The 20,000-nt window shown below is 46.0% G+C and overlaps 1 protein-coding gene across 1 annotated transcript in view; it reads left to right on the forward strand.

Annotated features, from left to right (window-relative positions):
• LOC143284193 (cholecystokinin receptor type A-like) overlaps positions 1-20,000 on the forward strand; it is a 145,047-nt gene that overhangs the window by 24,853 nt on the left and 100,194 nt on the right. The window lies entirely within an intron of this gene.

A 20,000-nucleotide genomic window follows, 5' to 3' on the forward strand; every position in this document is an offset into this window, starting at 1 on the left:
GCTGTGACACGAGCATCAGAAGGGCATTTAGGACAAGATGAGTAAAGTTTGCTGAGCTTGAAAAAAAAGAGAGAGTATTTCGTCAAGGGATGGAGCGAATGGGCTTCACAAATTCCAGTCCCGTTAGACAGCAAACAAGATATAGACAAAAAAACACTCGACTTTCTGCTGTACGTTTTGTTCTGATAAGATTCTCTCTGTGTCTCTCTCACGATATATCTGCTTGTTCCACTGCGCGTGCGCGCATGCGCGTGTGCTTTGTGTGTGGTGTGTGTGTGTGTGTGTGTGTGTGTGTGAGAGAGAGAGAGAGACAGACAGACAGACAAACATAGACATACAGAGAGAGCTGCATAACTAGCTTCATCCGTCAGTTCTATCAATGTTACTTTATTATGGAAAAGTCTGGAAATAATTGTTGGTTCACAGTAAGCGCATGTTTTTGCCACACATTATTAAGAGTTAATAATCTGAATGTTGACCGTCTTTGAGTTTCTGCCGCCAGTAGGCATAAATAAACTTAATTTCCTGCAAATTTAAAACCAGAGATGGTATATTTTCTCCACTCTCTGATCAATGGCATCTCTGAGCAAGACCTGAGCAGCGTGTTTGGTTGTGCATAGATCAGAAAGCTCCTTTTGTTCAATGCAAATGTGGTGAACATCATATGGCTCAGCCTGCACTCGCTGATGCCTCGTTGATAGTGAAAGTGAGACACTAAATTGTTGGATCAGCTGTCTGATTGCTCCCATTGGGGAAGGGGGAACTGTTACCATCATCACGTCAGTGTAGACATGGAATTCACCGTCTGATTGTTCCCATTGGGGAAGGGGGAACTGTTACCATCATCACGTCAGTGTAGACATGGAATTCACCGTCTGATTGTTCCCACTGGGGAAGGGGGAACTGTTACCATCATCACGTCAGTGTAGACATGGAATCCACCGTCTGATTGTTCCCACTGGGGAAGGGGGAACTGTTACCATCATCACGTCAGTGTAGACATGGAATCCACCGTCTGAGTGTTCTCATTGGGGAAGGGGGAACTGTTACCATCATCACGTCAGTGTAGACATGGAATCCACCGTCTGAGTGTTCTCATTGGGGAAGGGGGAACTGTTACCATCATCACGTCAGTGTAGACATGGAATCCACCGTCTGAGTGTTCTCACTGGGGAAGGGGGAACTGTTACCATCATCACGTCAGTGTAGACATGGAATCCACCGGCCTGATGGTGGTGCTTTCGTTACATTTCTCAAAAGTATCCCCGCCTCCCCGCACATACATTGACATGTGCTATTATATTGTATTATTTTCGGTCATAACAGATATGTCTGTGTGAAATGTGTGCTGCCTGTTTTCCCGGGGCACAGTATGTGACCACTTTTCAGTCCCTCCTTTTTGTGTCGTCAAGTGGATTGGTTTCATTATCAAAAGGATTTATGTGTATTTTTGTTTGTTTGTTGTACTATTTCACTGTTGATTTGAAGTAGATGCTAACGTGGCGATAGCCTTGAGATAGTCTTAGTGGTCGGCGAGGCTCTGAGCACCAGATTTGATTTGATTTGTTTGCCAGGCAGCCTTTCATTGCCATGGGATTTTTTAAGTGCACACTGCACACGGGACCTCGTGTTATCCGAGTTACTTGGAGCATGGAACTGGCCGGGCTTTTGGGATGTGTTTCTTTCGTTCATTCTGGTTACCAAGCACACACCTTGTGCTGCCATCAGAGGCCCGGTTTCCATTGCGTACCGATTTTTTTTCTCTGTGTAGAGTTAGGAAAAATGATTACTCAAGCAGAGTTTCGTAAAATTATCACTAAGTAGAGTTTCGAAAAATGATCACTGAAGTAAAGTTTGTAAAATAATCGCACAAGTACAGTACGGTAAAATGATCACTCAAGTAGGAAATGCAATCGGCAGTGCAGCGCCCCAAAGACCACACCAGGTTCCGGGACCAGTGACAGTATAACAGTGGACACACAATGTTATGATAACATAGGTGACAGGATCTGACATTTCTTGTGGTGTTTGGAGGCAGGTCCCCCCCCCCCATCCCCACCCCTCACCTCGCCCCCTTGGATTCAGAAAAAAAATCAAATCACGTTCCTAAAAGCCCAGTTAATCGCAAAGGGTCCATGCACTGAATGCAGATGGACCCAGGGATTGAGGAAGGTCAGGTCCACAACTGAATGCAGATGGACCCAGGGATTGAGGAAGGTCAGGTCCACAACTGAATGCAGATGGACCCAGGGATTGAGGAAGGTCAGGTCCACAACTGAATGCAGATGGACCCAGGGATTGAGGAAGGTCAGGTCCACGACTGAATGCAGATGGACCCAGGGATTCAGGAAGGTCAGGTCCACAACTGAATGCAGATGGACCCAGGGATTCAGGAAGGTCAGGTCCACGACTGCATAATAGAGCAAATCGCCTGATACTCTCTGTTTCTGTCTAAGAGCAAAACAAAAACAAAACAAAACAAAAACACCACCAAAAACAAACAAACAAACAACAACAACACACACACACACACACACACACACACACACACACACACACACACACACACACACACACACACACACACATTTCTGAATCATTATCAAAGTTGTTTGCATTTGCGTATTTGCGAGCCCCAGCATTTCTCCATAAAAACGATCAACTGGCTGCAATACAGCCACAGGAGAGGACTGGGCCCCGCCTTCCTATGTGGAGCCCTTGACACAGTGGGTGTGAATTCACAGCCTTCCTATGTGGAGCCCTTGCACAGTGGGTATGAATTCACAGCCTTCCTATGTGGAGCCCTTGACACATTGGGTGTGAATTCACTGCCTTCCTATGTGGAGCCCTTGACACAGTGGGTGTGAATTCACTGCCTTCCTATGTCGCGCCATTGACACAGTGCACGTGAATCCACTGCCTTCCTGTGTCGAGCCCTTGACATAGTGGGTGTGAATTCAGTGCCTCCCTATGTCGAGCCCTTGACACAGTGGGTGTGAATTCACTGCCTTCCTATGTCGAGCCCTTAAACAGTGGGTGTGAATTCACTGCCTTCCTATGTCGAGCCCTTGACACAGTGGGTGTGAATTCACTGCCTTCCTATGTCGAACCCTTGTCACAGTGGGTGTGAATTCACTGCCTTCCTTTGTCGCGCCATTGACACAGTGGACGTGAATCCACTGCCTTCCTGTGTCGAGCCCTTGACATAGTGGGTGTGAATTCAGTGCCTCCCTATGTCCAGCCCTGGACTCAGTGGGTGTGAATTCAGTGCCTTCCTATGTCCAGCCCTGGACACAGTGGATATAAATTCACTGCCTTCCTTTGTCCAGCCTTTGACACAGTTGGTGTGAATTCACTGCCTTCCTATGTCGAGTCCTAGACACAGTGGATTCACTGCCTTCATATGTCGAGCCCTAGACACAGTGGATATAAATTCACTGCCTTCCTATGTCCAGCTCTGGACACAGTGGATATAAATTCACTGCCTTCCTATGTCCAGCCCTGGACACAGTGGATATGAATTCAATGCCTTCCTATGTCGAGCCCTAGACACAGTGGATATAGATTCAGTGCCTTTTTATGTTCAGCCCTGGACTTGTGGTGTGTCCATCGAGATCGATGATGACCATCGTTGTCATCCAGCTGGGGGATGGGGGGAGGGTGGTGGTGGGGTGGGGGGGAGGATGCTCATGAATCTATCTGTGAGTGCGCAGATGGCTGAATAATCCAATCTGCGCACGAAATGTTCGCTGACAGTTGGGGCAGACAAAGACAGGCATATCATTGTCAGGGAGCTTGTTTGCCCGTGACTTTCTGGCCTGCCTCTTCTGAACAGCTGCAGCAGTCCTGTTGGCCTCGCACAACTTGGCGCCTTCGTGCACAGCAGCGCGCCATTTGTCACGGTCCACTGCAGATTCCTCCCAGGAGTCAGGGTTGATATCAAACGCTTTCAGAGAGACTTTCAGAGTATCTCTGAAGCGCTTCTTCTGACCTCCGTGTGATCTCTTCCCTTGTTGCAGCTCGCCATAGAAGAGCCTTTTGGGCAGCCGATGGTCTGGCATGCGCGCCACGTGTCCAGCCCAGCGAAGCTGGGACTGGATCAGGATGGTGAAGATGCTGGGAAGGGTGGCTTTTGCGAGCACCTCTGTGTCTGGGGTCTTGTCTTGCCACTTGATGTTCAGTAGCTTCCTGAGGCATGTTGTGTGGAAGTGGTTCAGCTTCTTGGCATGTCGTTGGTACACTGTCCAAGTTTCGCAGGCGTACAGTAGTGTGGGGAGAACTACTGCTCTGTAGACCTTTAGCTTGGTCTCAAGACTAATGCCTCTTCTGTTCCAGACATTTGCATTGAGTCTACCAAAAGTTGCGCTTGCTCTTGCAATCCTGACGTTCACTTCATCGTCGATGGTCGCATTTCGTGACAGTGTGCTGCCAAGGTATGTGAACCGCTCCACCGCACTGAGTCTCTGACCGTTGACTGTGATGTTGGGCTCAACGTAGGGTTTCCCTGGGGCTGGCTGATGGAGAACTTCAGTTTTCCTCGTGCTGATGGTAAGGCCGAAGTTCCTGCTGGCAGTGGCAAACTTGTCGACGCTGAGTTGCATGTCAGCTTCAGATCCAGCGTTGAGGGCACAATCATCAGCAAACAAAAAGTCTCTGATGATGTCTGTCATGACCTTCGTTTTTGCTTGAAGCCTTCTGAGGTTAAACAACTTGCCATCTGTTCGGTACTTTAGGCCGATTCCAACATCGCCATCTCTGAAGGCATCAGTAAGCATTGCAGAGAACATGAGGCTGAACAGTGTTGGAGCCAGGACGCAGCCTTGCTTGACACCATTTGTGACAGCAAAAGGAGCAGATGTTTCGCCATTGTCCTGGACTCGAGCCTGCATGCCTTCATGGAACTGGCTGACCAAGGAAATAAATTTCCGAGGGCATCCGTACTTGGCCATGATCTTCCACAGTCCCTCTCTACTCACGGTGTCGAAGGCCTTAGTGAGGTCGACATAGGTGGAGAACAGATCAGCATTTTGCTCCTGACATTTCTCTTGCAGCTGCCTTGCAGCAAACACCATGTCGGTGGTTCCGCGCTCTTTCCGGAATCCACATTGGCTCTCAGGCAAATGACCTTGGTCAAGGTGTGCTGTGAGGCGGTTTAGTAGGATCCTGGCAAGTAAGCCCTGTACACAGTGGATATAAATTCACTGCCTTCCTATGTCCAGCCCTAGACACAGTGGATATGAATTCACTGCCTTCCTATGTCGAGCCCTAGACACAGTGGATATAAATTCACTGCCTTCCTATGTTCAGCCCTGGACACAGTGGATATAAATTCACTGCCTTCCTATGCCCAGCCTTTGACACAGAGGGTGTGAATTCACTGCCTTCCTGTGTCGAGCCCTAGACACAGTGGATATAAATTCACTGCCTTCCTATGTCCAGCTCTGGACACAGTGGATATAAATTCACTGCCTTCCTATGCCCAACCCTGGACACAGTGGATATGAATTCACTGCCTTCCTATGCCCAACCCTGGACACAGTGGATATGAATTCACTGCCTTCCTATGTCGAGCCCTAGACACAGTGGATATAAATTCACTGCCTTCCTATCTCGAGCCCTGGACACAGTGGATATAAATTCACTGCCTTCCTATGTCCAGCCCTGGACACAGTGGATATGAATTCACTGCCTTCCTATGTCGAGCCCTAGACACAGTGGATATGAATTTACTGCCTTCCTATGTCGAGCCCTAGACACAGTGGATATAAATTCACTGCCTTCCTATGTCCAGCCCGGGACACAGTGGATATGAATTCACTGCCTTCCTATGCCCAACCCTGGACACTGTGGATATGAATTCACTGCCTTCCTATGCCCAACCCTGGACACAGTGGATATGAATTCACTGCCTTCCTATGCCCAACCCTGGACACAGTGGATATGAATTCACTGCCTTCCTATGCCCAGCCTTTGACACAGAGGGTGTGAATTCACTGCCCCGATGGCCGTAAAAAGGCAGTGGGACTATCAACCTTTCAAACAGCTTTTATGGCAAACACACTACCGTGGTAATGGCACTGACAGTACATTTACGGTGAGGGTGATACGGTTGCCTGCATAGACAACACATTTTATGCTCCTGTGTGTATCAGTGAGAACATGGAAAACAAACGGCAAGTTTCCTTCATTATTTTGGTTTGGCTTTGTGACGTGAGTCAGTCATTGCCATGTGTATGCATCGTCCACAGGGAGGGTGGTGGTGGTGGTGGTGGTGGGGGTGTCTTCCTGTCAGAGGAGAAAGATGCCCAGCTTGGGGAAGTGGGGGGTGGGAGGGAGGGCATGGGGAAGGGGGCTCTCTGTGGCTGTGTGAAAATGCAGTGTGTTGCAGACATGGAAATACTGTTCCCAGTGCCCGGATCGTGTGTGTTGCTGTCTGATGTGGAGAGTTAGCGGCCTTTGTAGGTCCAGGAACTGTCAACAATGCTGTCCGCTTTGTTTGTCGCGCGTGCTTCCGCGCGTGCGTGCGTGCATGTGTGTGTGTGTGTGTGTGTGTGTACGTGCGTGCGTGCGTGCGTGTGTGTGTGTGTGTGTGTGTGTGTGTGTGTGCCGAGTGTGGATGTGTGCGTGTGTGACGTAACGATTTTTGGCACCTTTATTTTTGTATTCAAATGATGGACAAAACTTCACGCCAGAGCCAGAGGGGTTGCACGCAAAGCAAATGATAAAGAAAATGGCGAGAGGGAGAGAGAGAGAGAGGACGGACTTTTTGTTCAGTGGAAAGCCATAGAATTTCCAGCACTCTGGACTCACGAAATCAAACACAAGTGTCAAAGGTTTTGGCTTTTGACTAGGACCACCCTTGTCCGCTAACATCAATGTGACTGGGTGTTGATAGCAGTGGTAAAATCGCCGTGAGCTGAATGACGTGGAGATTGATTGTAAATAAAGAGGTGGCAGTGTGTGGGAGTGATTTGTGTGTGGACTGCTTTCAGCTCACACCTTCACACCACTTCAAATCATTCGTCTAATTGATAATGACATGGAGGCTGCTTTCCTCCCTTCTACCCTTCCGTTCTTTATCTTGATTATTGACAAAGCCACAATACCGCATCGGCTCTTTGCATGGCTCAGACACCTGTTTCCTTCATTGAAAAAACATGTGATGTAGCGTATATGGAACAGTCCGCGCACCTTGACGCCTCCGTAAAACTGAAACTCTTGAAATATTTGTCAGGTCTCTCTCTGTGCCTCTGTGTCTCTCTCCCCCATCTCTCTCTCTATGTCTCTCTCTGTCTCTCTGTCTGTCTGTCTGTCCCTCTCTGTTTCTCTCTCCCAATCTCTCTTTCCCGCCATCTGTCTGTCTGTCTCTCCCCTCATCTCTCTTTCTCTCTCTCCTATCTATCTATCTATCTGTCTGTCTGTCTCTATTTTTAGTATCTGCCTCTGTAACACCCAACTTCTACAACGCACCAGGAACTGATTCATTCAATCAGTATTTTTTGTCCTTGTATGAAGACTGTTTTGCATTTATCCTGAAACGCTTCGTCGGCCTCTTTGATTACCCTAAGGTCGACGAAACCATGGCTTGCACACAGAAAACATAAAAAACAACAACCAAAAACAACAACAACAAAACACGTTTGATCGTAATTGTTGTAAATCAAATCCAAATTCGAAGAAACCTTTGTTCCTCAGGTGTTGTGGCTAATGCTAAAAAACGGTCCATTACTGGCTTTGATGATGATTGAAATAATGAGGATCGAAAGGAAGGAGGATGGCAGGAAAGATAATGATGATGATGATGATGATGATGATGATGATGATGATGATAAAAACAGTGGCGGTATGGAGGTGGGGATAATGATGATGATGATGATAAAAACAGTGGCGCTATGGAGGTGGGGATAATGATGATAATGATAAAAACAGTGGCGGTATGGAGGCGGGGATAATGATGATGATGATGATGATAAAAACAGTGGCGCTATGGAGGTGGGATAATGATGATGATGATGATAAAAACAGTGGCGGTATGGAGGTGGGGATAATGATGATGATGATAAAAACAGTGGCGGTATGGAGGTGGGGATAATGATGATGATGATGATAAAAACAGTGGCGCTATGGAGGTGGGGATAATGATAATGATGATGATGATAAAAACAGTGGCGGTATGGAGGTGGGATAATGATGATGATGATGATGATAAAAACAGTGGCGCTATGGAGGTGGGATAATGATGATAATGATGATGATAAAAACAGTGGCGCTATGGAGGTGGGATAATGATGATGATGATGATGATAAAAACAGTGGCGGTATGGAGGTGGGGATAATGATGATGATGATGATGATGATGATGATGATGATGATAAAAACAGTGGCGGTATGGAGGTGGGGACAATGATGATGATGATGATAAAAACAGTGGCGCTATGGAGGTGGGATAATGATGATAATGATGATGATAAAAACAGTGGCGCTATGGAGGTGGGATAATGATGATGATGATGATGATAAAAACAGTGGCGGTATGGAGGTGGGGATAATGATGATGATGATGATGATGATGATGATGATGATGATAAAAACAGTGGCGGTATGGAGGTGGGGACAACGATGATGATGATGATAAAAACAGTGGCGGTATGGAGGTGGGGACAATGATGATGATGATGATAAAAACAGTGGCGGTATGGAGGTGGGGACAATGATGATGATAAAAACAGTGGCGGTATGGAGGTGGGGATAATGATGATGATGATGATAAAAACAGTGGCGGTATGGAGGTGGGGATAATGATGATGATGATGATGATAAAAACAGTGGCGGTATGGAGGTGGGGATAATGATGATGATGATGATGATGATGATGATAAAAACAGTGGCGGTATGGAGGTGGGATAATGATGATGATGATGATAAAAACAGTGGCGGTATGGATGTGGGGATAATGATGATGATGATGATGATGATGATGATAAAAACAGTGGCGGTATGGAGGTGGGGATAATGATGATGATGATGATAAAAACAGTGGCGGTATGGAGGTGGGGATAATGATGATGATGATGATAAAAACAGTGGCGCTATGGAGGTGGGGATAATGATGATGATGATGATGATGATGATTAAAACAGTGGCGGTATGGAGGTGGGGATAATGAGAAGCGGTGGTGGTGGTGGTGGTGATGGCTGTGGAAATTGTCATTTCATTTAGTTTTAAAATTATTGCAGTCAGTCTTGGCCTTTTTTTTCTCCTCTTCATTTCTTGTTTTTTTGTTTGTTTTGTTTTTTTCTTTGAATCGTTGCGTTTGTAATATTTTGTCTTTTTTATCTTAAAGGGACAGATCTGTTGTGTGACATACTGATTATAATCATAGTTCCACCCCACACCCCATTTTTTTATCCGATTAAAAATATTTGCTTCCATGTTCTGGTCATCACTCTCTTCTCTTTTGCGCAACCCCTTTCTTTAAAAATGAAGACAGAACAGAAATTACAAAGAGCATATTGCGATACGTCGTAATCAAAGGAGAATATGAAGAGCATATTTTGAAACATGATAATCACAGCGCAGGAAAGGAAATCCCAGAGCTCCCCTCTGTAATTCCTGACGCTATTCCTGGTGACAGTGGACGTTTTCTGTGTGTTCATGTGCTGTGCACCAGTTCAGACGGCGCCTTTAATTACCGACGAACAGCAGTGTCGGATTTCTTGCTCCACATCTGCCCAGGTCTGTTGTCGGCATTATTTATGTTTCATGGATGAATGTAATAAACAGCTGTGGAGCTGCGGCATTCGTTTCTGTCCAAATCATGTTTCAAATTAATGTTCGCCTAAGCACCTAGCACACAAAAAGTTCACGCGTGCGTGCACGTAAACACACTTACACAAAACACACAGATATGCACACGCAAACTGTTACAATGTATAATTTTGATAATGCACAGAAAGCTGATGCACTTACATCTTACCTGCCATGAGAGACGTGGTTCTTTGTCGCTATCTATCTATCTATCTAGCTAGCTAGCTAGCTAGCTATCTGGTTAAATTACTTTGTTTCATGTTCTTTTGGAGTGGAAGTGGTTGGTGGAGGTGGTGGTGGGGGTGGGAGTAGCTTTGAACATTAGTGCACATTGGAGCGAGGATCATTGTCTTTGAAATGACAGAGGTGAAGTGGCCTTTGTTATGTGGCTACGTCACCCGTATTGTCAGTGAGATCTCCCTGGTACTAGCCCCTTGGCGGTCAAGGGTCAGAGTTTGTGTCATGCCCTTCACCTTATTCCGAGAGGCTGTCTGGGTGCTAGTCCTTCGGTTCAGACGATAAACTGAAACCCCGTGAGCAGCACGCACTTTCTGCACTTAGAACAGACCATAGCGCAAGAGTTAAAAACAAAAAAGAAGAAAAAACACCCAGCAACAACTCCTAAAAATGTTTTTGGTTGGAAAACAAATATACAACCAAAAGAAAACCAAAACAAAATATGCAAGCAATCCAAAGAAAAAAAGGAAGAAAACAAACAAAAAACCAAACAAAAAACCAAAAACAAAACAAAAACGGACCCCCTCCCTTCCCGCGTAAAACAAAATATCAGCACGTAAAAAGTGAAGTGTTCTCTATAGGGAATAATAGGGAGGGATGGTGGGGGGAGTATGGGGAAATCCAAGTGGGGGGTCAGTTCTAACTGGTCAACGTTTACTTCCGGGAATTCTAGGCTGCTCTTCACACACCCCGGGGGTGTTCTAGCCTGGCCAGATTTGACCCCGGGGTAAAAATCAACAGGGGTACAAACCCGGCTGTTCCCCAGGGGAAGATTATCTGATGGGGGAGCCTCCGTGTGGCGTGTGAAGCTGCAGGTCTGTTGCACAACGCCGGGTCGTGTCGTTTCCGGTTTGGTGCGGAAAGGTAGCGGTCTTTGTTATTCCAGGATCCGTCAACACTGGTGTTCGTTTTGTTTGTGTGCACGTGCTGCGTGGTGTGTGTGTGTGTGTGTGTGTGTGTGTGTGTGTGTGTGTGTGTGATTTCTGATTCATTCTTTCTCTGTGTGTGTGTGTGTGTGTGTGTGTGTGTGTGTGTGTGTGTGTGATGTTTCTGATTCTTTCTCTCTTTTATTCCAGGATCTTTTATTTATTTTATTTTATTTTTATTATTTTTTTTAATTATATTATTATTAGTTAGTTATTTTATTTAATTTTAATTTAATTTTATTTTATTTTATTTTATTTTTTGTACGCTTATAGTTGACTTCATCAGGTTTTTCCGCCTTATACATATTGTTATTAGTAGTAGTAGTTCTGTTTTTTTCTTTCTTTTTTTCTCAAGGGCTGACTAAGCGCGTTGGGTTATGCTGCTGGTCAGGCATCTGCTTGGCAGATGTGGTGTAGCGTATATGGATTTGTTCGAACGCAGTGACGCCTCCTTGAGCTACTGAAACTGAAACTGAATCTCTCTGTGTGTTTCTGTGTGTGTGTGATTTTGTTTCTTTGTGTATGTGTTTGTTTGTATGTGTGATTTGTGTGTGTATGTGTGTGTGTGTGGGTGGGTGGGTGTGTGTGCGTGGCGGGAAGAAAGAGAGAGAGAGGGAGAGAGAGAATGTGTGTTTATGTGCTTCTGTATGTGTTTGTGCGAGGAAAAAGTGAAGGGGGTATATTTATAGCTGCATTTCTTAATCTGAAATTATCTTTCGCACGCACGCGATGTGTGTGTGTGTGTGTGTGTGTGTGTGTGTGTGTGTGTGTGTCTGTGTGTGTCTGTGTGTGTCTGTGTGTCTGTGTCTGTGTGTCTGTCTGTGTGTCTGTGTCTGTGTGTGTGCGTGCGTGCGTGCGCTTTCCTGTTCTATCTGCATAACCGTTTCTGTCTTTGTGTCCATTCCCATCCCTCCTCTCACTCTTCCACTACATCACCTGTCTCTCTAGTCTCCCCCACCCTCTCTCTCCCTCTCTCTCTCTCTTTCCTCCCTCTCTTTCCTCCCTCTCCTCCCTCTCTCTTTCCTCCCTCACCCATTCAATCTCCACTGTCTCCACACTTCTTTTTCCCATCGCTCGTTTTTACAGAAATTAGACGAGGTTGTTGCGTTAGCCCTTTTTTGTGTATCTGATTTGTTGTATGGATTCTTCTTGTGTTTTTCGTCCTTCCCTGTCAGCTTTGCTATTATATTTTTCATCATAGTTTGATGTGAGGATGAGATTGGAGAGAGAGAAGGAGGTGCAAAAATGACTCTTAGAAATGATGAGAATGACAGTGGCAAGAGAAAAAAAAGGAAATTGGAAACAAAAGAATGGTGAATAAAGCATCACACTCACACTCACACTCACATTCGCACTCTCTCTCTCTCTCTCTCTCTCTCTCTCTCTCTCTCTCTCTCTCTCTCTCTTTTATCAGCTAAAAAAGACAGAAAATCATGGGGTTTTTGTGAAGTTTGTATCTATACCTTTACATGCAGTGAATTTATTTTATTTCTACCTTTGTGCTTTAATGTTTTTACTTGTTCGCCTGTTAATTGGATGCTATTACCTGTTACATATGCACCAGCAAATTAATCACTGTGTGTGTGTGTGTGTGTTGGGTGGAGAGAGTGTGTGCATGTGTATTGATAGGAATGTGTGAATGCGTTCGTTTTATTACTTTTTACGATGTTAGTGATGATGATGGTGATTACTATTCGTAGTAGTAGCAGTAGATGTAGCAGTGTTAACAACATTATTATTGTTGTATCGTTATCGTTAATGTTGTTATTGTTATTGTTGTCACACGGACAGATTGGAAGACTGGGCGATGCCTAAAATCTTTATCCTTGAGTAATAAAGTTTTTGAATCTCTCTCTCTCTCTCTCTCTCTCTCTCTCTCTCTCTCTCTCTCTCTCTCACACACACACACACACACACACACACACACACACACACACACTTTTTTATGATATTGTGAAGGCACGTAAAGTGAAAAACTCCTTTATGTTTGCATTCAACGTGCCTACTGTTGTGTACCTTGTGAATGAAGAGAGTTACCGCTCTTTGCTACTTGTTCCTCCTGTCAGTGTTAGTGTCGTTTCTAATTATGTCCCCTTGTTCGTAGGGTTGATGGTGAGGAATCAGAATTCAACCCAGTTTCCAAATCCACTCCACTGCACCTTGACCCTTTGCATCTCATCGCATGTGGGGCAGTTCTATACTGTAAAGAAAGATGGAGAACCTGTTGTCGTGATCTGGAAATTAACGATTATAGAGCATTTCTCTGTTCATATTGTGTGTATGTGTGTGTATGCGTGTGTGAAGGCATGGTGTAAAGAAGCTTCCAGCTTATCCATTCTACCCCCAATAAAACATTTGTCATTGTCATTGTCATTGCCATTGTCATTCTCTCTCTCTCTCTCTCTCTCTCTCTCTCTCTCTCTCTCTCTCTGTGTGTGTGTGTGTGTGTGTGTGTCTGTCTCTGTCTCTCTCCCTATCTTTCCCTCTCTGATCACTTAGTCGTACCTGGTTATCAATTTATGTATTGTTTTGTTCTATTGTATCACACACTGTATGTCTTGCAAAAGTTTTCGAAAAAAGTTTACTGACCACCCCTTCATACGCTTGGGCCTTTTCTGAGTAAACCACCCGTCTCAAGTCTCTGTGTGTGTGTGTGTGTGTGTGTGTGTGTGTGTGTGTGTGTGTGTGTGTGTGTGTGTGTGTAAGTGTGCGCGAGTTAATGCACGCGTGCCCCAGAGAGTAATTAATCGGGAGCCGAATAGCTGAAGTGGGAATTGCGGTGCTGGAGCTGTCAGAGGTGATGGGGCATGATGGACCTGTTCCTGGCTACGGTCCTCCTGCTGATTCAGGGCCGCCACACCACACCACGAGCACCATCCCCTCTCCACTGTTTCACTGCCACCTCTAGCACCACCATTACCAGCCACCACTACTACCATCAGCACCATCATCACTACCACCATCACTGTTACCATCAGTACCATCATCACTACCACCATCACTACCACCATTACCAGCCACCACCATTACCACCATCACCATCATCACTACCACCATCACTACCACAACCACTACCACCACCACCACCACCACCACCACCACGACTACCACCATCACCACCACCACCACCACCACCATTACCATCACTACTGGCCACCACCACCACCACTACTGCCCACCACTACTGGCCACCACAACCACCACCACCACCATTACCACCATCACCACCATTACCACCATCACCACCACTACCACCACCACCACCACCACCACCACTACTGGCCACCACCACTACCATCACTACTGCCCATCACTACCATCACTACTGCCCATCACTACCACCACCACCATCACTACTGCCCATCACTACCACCACTACTGCCCATCACTACCACCACCACCACTACTGGCCACCACCACTACCACCACTACCATCATTACTGCCCATCACTATCACCACTACCACCACTACTGCCCATCACTACCACCACTACTGCCCATCACTACCACCTCTACCATCACTACTGCCCATCACTACCACCACTACTGCCCACCACTACCACCACCACCACCACCACCACCACCACCACTACTGCCCATCACTACCACCACTACTGCCCATCACTACCACCACTACCATCATTACTGCCCATCACTACCACCACTACCATCACTACTGCCCATCACTACCACCAGTACCATCATTACTGCCCATCACTACCACCACTACCATCACTTCTGCCCATCACTACCACCACTACCATCACTACTGCCCACCACCACCACCACTACTGGCCATCACTACCACCACTACTCCCCACCACCACCACCACCACCACCACCACTACCATCACTACTGCCCATCACTACCATCACTACTGCCCACCACCACCACCACCTCCACCAGCAACAATCACAGCAAGGAGAATAACGGGTTGGTCCAGTAAGACGGCTGAATCAGCGTGTGTCTGTGTCTGACTGTCGCTTTGTGTAACTGTTCTTTCATAGACGAAGTACTTACGTGGGAGGATTTGGGCTTTTTTTCTCTTCTTTGTGTGTGTGTGTGTGTGTGTGTGTGTGTGTGTGTGTGTGTGTGTGTGTGTGTGTGTGTGTGTGTGTGTGTGTGTGTGTGTGTGTGTGTGTGTGACAGAGACAGAGACAGAGAGAATGTAGGACATTTTGTCTTCTACATTTCAACGATGATATTGACGATGGGGATGATGACAATGCTGCCACGGTAGGCCTAATCCATTTAGGTTTGGGACAAGTTGCCAGGCTCTGCTATCTTTATGTATCCCGGCCTCAGTCAGGCAGCTAGAAACACAGACATATCAATGTTGGGCGCAAAAGCCGAATGGTTAAAGCGTTGGACTTTCAATCTGAGGGTTCCGGATTCGAATCTCGGTGACGGCGCCTGGTAGGTAAAGGGTGGAGATTTTTCCGATCTCTCAGGTCAAGATGTGTGCAGACATTCTTGTGCCTGAACCCCATTTGTGTGTAAAATCACGCCAGAAGATCAAATACGTACTTTAAGGATCATGTCATCCGTGTCAGCGTTCGGTGGGTTAAGTAAACAAGAACATAACCTGTTCTCTTTTTTTCAGTCAGCATATAGATCTGCCCATAGCACTGAAACTGCTTTGTTGAAAGCAGTTAATGATCTGTTACTGTCTGTTGATGAAGGTAAACTATCTGTGTTAACTTTGCTCGATCTGTCGGCTGCGTTTGACACAACAGACCACAGTATACTCCTTTTCAGACTTGAACATGTTTTTGGGATTCACTCAGCAGTTCTGAATTGGTTTTCTTCATACCTATCCAACCGCTTCCAGACTGTCTCTGCTAATAACTTTAAGTCTGATCCAACCCTGATCTCCTATGGTGTGCCACAAGGCTCTGTCCTGGGCCCCGTTCTGTTTGTTCTGTACACTGCTCCTCTTTCTGATGTCATTTCTGGCCATTATTTTCTTCACCACTCTTTTGCTGATGATACTCAGCTACAAAAGTCTGCAGAACCAAACCAAGTACACAGTCTGATTCTGTCAATACAGGATTGTATTCTCGATGTTAAATTCTGGATGACATTCAACAACCTAAAGTAGAATGATGGCAAAACTGAAGCTATGATTATTTCCTCTGCAAGAATGTCCACATCTACTTCTTTTCCTGCCTCTATTGTGGTTGATGTCACAGTTCAGTTTTCTAAGTCAGCAAGGAACATTGGAGTCATTATTGACTCAAACCTCAGTATGCATGCTCAGGTAGTAAATCTGATACCCATAGTCAGTTGTGACCTTCGTCGCATCAACTCTATCCGTCAGTACCTTTCTGTTGAAACTACTAAAACTCTTATTTCTGCTTTTGTGCTGTCACGAATTGACTACTGTAATTCTCTTCTCATAGGTTGTCCACGTAATATTCTTCAGCAAATTCAAAAACTTCAAAACAATGCTGCCCGTCTGACTCTCAGAGTCCCACGTACTGATCACATTTCTCCTCACCTCCGCACTTTACATTGGTTCCCCACTGAAGCGAGAATTAAATACAAAGTTGCGTGTCTGTGCTATTCTGCTTTCCACTCCGCAGGACCTACTTATCTTTCTGACCTTATCAGTGTTTCCACTCCCGCAAGAAATCTCCCCTCTTCATCTGACTGTTACCTTTTGAAACTTCCTCTTGTCAATACAAGAACCTGTGGTGAACGTTCTTTCTTCTTTGCTGCTCCTCACATCTGGAACAACCTTCCTCATCATATCCGTGCATCTGATTCTATTTCTGCTTTTCGCTCATCACTAAAAACTCATCTTATTAAAACATATCTATCAGTACTCTCAGCTTCCTTGTTCTCCAACACCACCCATGTCAGCTCACTTTAGATGTATGTAGAGTGGGAGGGGGAAGAGTGTGAGTAGTGTTTGTACAGCGCTTAGAGCTTGGTCTCCGACCGAGGACAGTCGGTACGTAAGTATCCATATCATTCATCATTCATTTATTCAGGAGCAATACTCCCGAAGACGCATCCGTGAAGTAGGCGACCCTCGACTGTCTGATTCCAGTCTTTCCATTTGAGCCCATAACATACCAACTCTGGGTAGGAGCCGGCCGCGGGCTGAAAAAACAAAAATCCCCCCACCCCCAAAACCCCCCCACACCTCTGACAGGGTTTGACTCCGCGTCCTCCCAGTCTTCATTCCGCGACCAGTAACCACTTGGCCACGGCGGCTGGTGAGTCATTGTTTTGTCCGCACGACCCGTGAGATCAGTCGCCAGCCTGATAAGGTCTTTGCTGCACAGGGAAGGAGTTGTCGCTGGGTTGCTGGTGGGCGGTTAGAGTGATATCTCCCATTATGGAAGAGCCCTGTGCACACAGAAGATAACACTGGGGACTGGGGACTTCAAAAAACATCTTTTTCCTTACCGGTTTTTCTGCACGTGCTGATGTGGGACAGCTGGTTTGCGCACACGTGTGTGTGTTGTGTGTGTGTGTGTGTGTGTGTGTGTGTGTGTATGTGTGCTGCGAGTGTGCTGAGTACAGCATCGTTTATTGTGACAAATTTGTTTTGACCTGTATGGGTAAAACGGAGGAGCGGGGACAATCCTGCAATAAGATCAGGACAACCTGACTGCATCCCACGACGACATATCTGATTTGATCCTCAACCAGTGACAGCTTGTCCCATTTTTAATTGACCCTCACCACAGGACGAAAGTGCGACATTGTTAGAGCCTTTCCCTAGGACGACATTATGACAGTATGTGACTCCTACCCCAGGAAGAAACTGTGACATTATTTGGCCCTTTCTCCGGGACGAATTTGTGACATTATTTGACCTTTTCACCAGGACGAATTGTGACATTAATCCTTTCCCCCAGGTCGAAACTGTAAGATAATTTAACCCACACCCCATGATGAATTTGTGACATTATTTGACCTTTCCCCAGGACGAAATCGTGACAGTATTTGACCTTTACCACGGGACGGGATTGCGACATTATTTGAACCTTACCTCAGGAAGAAACTGACATCGTGTGGCCCTTACCTCAGGCAGAAACTGTGACATCATGTGACCCTTACCTCAGGAAGAAACAGTGACATCATTTGACCCTTACCTCAGGAAGAAACAGTCACATCATGTGACCCTTACCTCAGGAAGAAACTGTGACATCATGTGACCCTTACCTCAGGAAGAAACTGTGACATCATGTGACCCTTACCTCAGGAAGAAACAGTGACATCATGTGACCCTTACCTCAGGAAGAAACTGTGACATCATTTGACCCTTACCTCAGGAAGAAACAGTGACATCATGTGACCCTTACCTCAGGCAGAAACTGTGACATCATGTGACCCTTACCTCAGGAAGAAACTGTGACATCATGTGGCCCTTACCTCAGGAAGAAACTGTGACATCATGTGGCCCTTACCTCAGGCAGAAACTGTGACATCATGTGACCCTTACCTCAGGAAGAAACTGACATCATGTGACCCTTACCTCAGGAAGAAACAGTGACATCATGTGACCCTTACCTCAGGAAGAAACAGTGACATCATGTGACCCTTACCTCAGGAAGAAACAGTGACATCATGTGACCCTTACCTCAGGAAGAAACTGTGACATCATGTTTCCCTTACCCCTGGACGAAATTGTAATTTGTGATTTTATTTGATCTTCACCACAGTCTAATATCATCATCTTAGATGAACAGGCTATAAACAAATAAACGAACGAACCGCAGGACGGAACTGAGACATTTGACCTATTCACAAGACGAAATCGTTACAGTATTTGACTTTTACCCAAGGACGAAATTCACTTTACCTGACCTTTACCACAGGACGAAATTGTGACTTCATTCGAACCTGACGCAAAGGACGAATTTGTGACATTTGACCTTTCCCCGGAATGAAATCTTGACCTTTAATCCAGGACGGAATTGCGACAAAACTTTACCCCGGGATAAAGCTGTGACATCACTTGACCCTTTCCCCAAAACGAAATCATTACAGTATTTGACCTTGACCCTAGGAAGAAATCATTACAGTATTTGGCCCTGACCCTAGGAAGAAATCATCAAGGTATTTGACCCTGACCCTAGTAAGGAATCATTACAGTATTTGACCCTGACCCTAGTAAGAAATCATCACAGTATTTGACCCTGACCCTAGGAAGGAATCATTACAGTATTTGACCCTGACCCTAGGAAGAAATCATCACAGTATTTGACCCTGACCCTAGGAAGAAATCATTACAGTATTTGACCCTGACCCTAGGAGGAAATCATCACAGTATTTGACCCTGACCCTAGGAAGAAACTGATATTATTCCTCCTTTTCTCCCTGACGAATTTTGTGACAGTAATCCTTACCCCGGACGAAATAGTGATTTTTAAACCCTCAACCACAGGACGAAATTGAAAAGGGGAAAAGTGAAATCCCAGATGCCGCCGACACGGCTGATTACGGCGGCTTTGAACTTGACAAAGGTCGGCGCTGCTATCTGCATCAGTATTTTGTTGTCATCAAACGGCAGGATAGTCTATGTCAGCCTTCGCGCGCGCGCGCGCGTGTGTGTGTGTGTAAGAGCGCACACGCGCTACTGTCTGCATCAGTGTTTCTGTTTGCCATGAAAGGCTTAAGAGTATATCAGCATTCGTCGGTATGTTTTTCGTGTGTGTGTGTGTGTGTGTGTGTGTGTGTGTGTGTGTGTGTGTGTGTGCGTGTGTGTGTGTACGTGCTCGTGCGCGTGTGTATGTGTGTTTCTGTGGTGGTATTGTTTGGTGCCTGACTCGTCATTGTGCCTCCACCAGCCCCAGGACTGGGGTCATTACACCGCGGTCAGTATTGACGTGAACAGGTCTGAGGAGATCAAAGGGCAGGGGGGAGGGAGGGAGGGAAAACACTGTGGCAGACACTAGCAACCAATGCACGCACGCACACATGCACACATATACACACATTCACACATTAACTTACATTCACACACACACACACACACACACACACACACACACACACACACACACACACAC

This window comes from Babylonia areolata, chromosome 7 (assembly GCF_041734735.1).
Source record: "Babylonia areolata isolate BAREFJ2019XMU chromosome 7, ASM4173473v1, whole genome shotgun sequence".
Classification (NCBI taxonomy): domain Eukaryota; kingdom Metazoa; phylum Mollusca; class Gastropoda; order Neogastropoda; family Buccinidae; genus Babylonia; species Babylonia areolata.